This window comes from Chrysochloris asiatica, unplaced genomic scaffold, assembly GCF_000296735.1.
Source record: "Chrysochloris asiatica unplaced genomic scaffold, ChrAsi1.0 scaffold00151, whole genome shotgun sequence".
Lineage (NCBI taxonomy): Eukaryota > Metazoa > Chordata > Mammalia > Afrosoricida > Chrysochloridae > Chrysochloris > Chrysochloris asiatica.
In genome coordinates this window covers 6,763,534-6,764,490 of record NW_006408669.1, presented here as the reverse complement: position 1 = coordinate 6,764,490, position 957 = coordinate 6,763,534, and positions in this window count along the sequence as shown.

Below are 957 nucleotides of genomic sequence, written 5' to 3'. Positions count from 1 at the left end.
GATATAGAGTGATGTTTTTGTAGATTTGTGTACTTTTAATTGTACCATCAAAAGAAAAAAAACAATAAAAAAACACCTTCTAGTTGCTTATCATATATGATTTTGTAAAGACTGTGTTCCGTGATTTTGTGTAGCTTCAGAAACTCTTGTTATTGTTGTTAAGTGGCATCAAGTTGGTTCCAACTCATAGCGACCCTGTATAGGGTTTCTGAGGAGCAGCTGGCGAGTTTGAACTGCTGACCTAGTGGGCCAAACCAACTTTGCAGTCCTGCACATTAACCCACAATGCCGTACTCGGATGCCATAGAATGGCAATTTCTGTTTTGTCTCTTTTGAAGAAACTGATGCTTAAAACTATTGAAAATTTGCCCTAAATAATGTAGCAGATAAAGGATTTGAATCCAGGAGCTAAGACTTCAAATCTCTCATTATTAACCACAATGGTAAAATATAATGTTGGCTTTTACCAATAAAGCCCCATATTATATATTCATACAATCAATGTAATGTATTGATGTGTATATGTGCATAGGTATACATATACAATTTTTGTTGCATTATTCTTATCTTATTCATTTGGTTGAACACCTTGATTAACATGTGAGTTTGAAGTTAACAGTTTTCTAGGAAATGTTAACAATTAATGCAGGAATGGTTAAGGAAGTAAACATCCTTGCTGTGCCTGAGATCTTCCCTGTGTTTCTGCCCATCTGGATTCTCTGCCTTATCAGCTTGTCCTAGAATGCCACAGTGAAGGAGATAACAGAAAGGGGCTCAAATCTTGCAATTTAGAAACTAATCTAATCGCTCAACACCTTAAGCTCCTCAGAGGTAAACTAGGATGCATGATCCTGATAAAAATGAAAACTTGAAGAAAGAACCTAGCAGTTACACTATGGGTTTTCTGTTAGATTAAATTTTAAGAATTTAAGTTATGCTCAATTTAAATGGCACCTA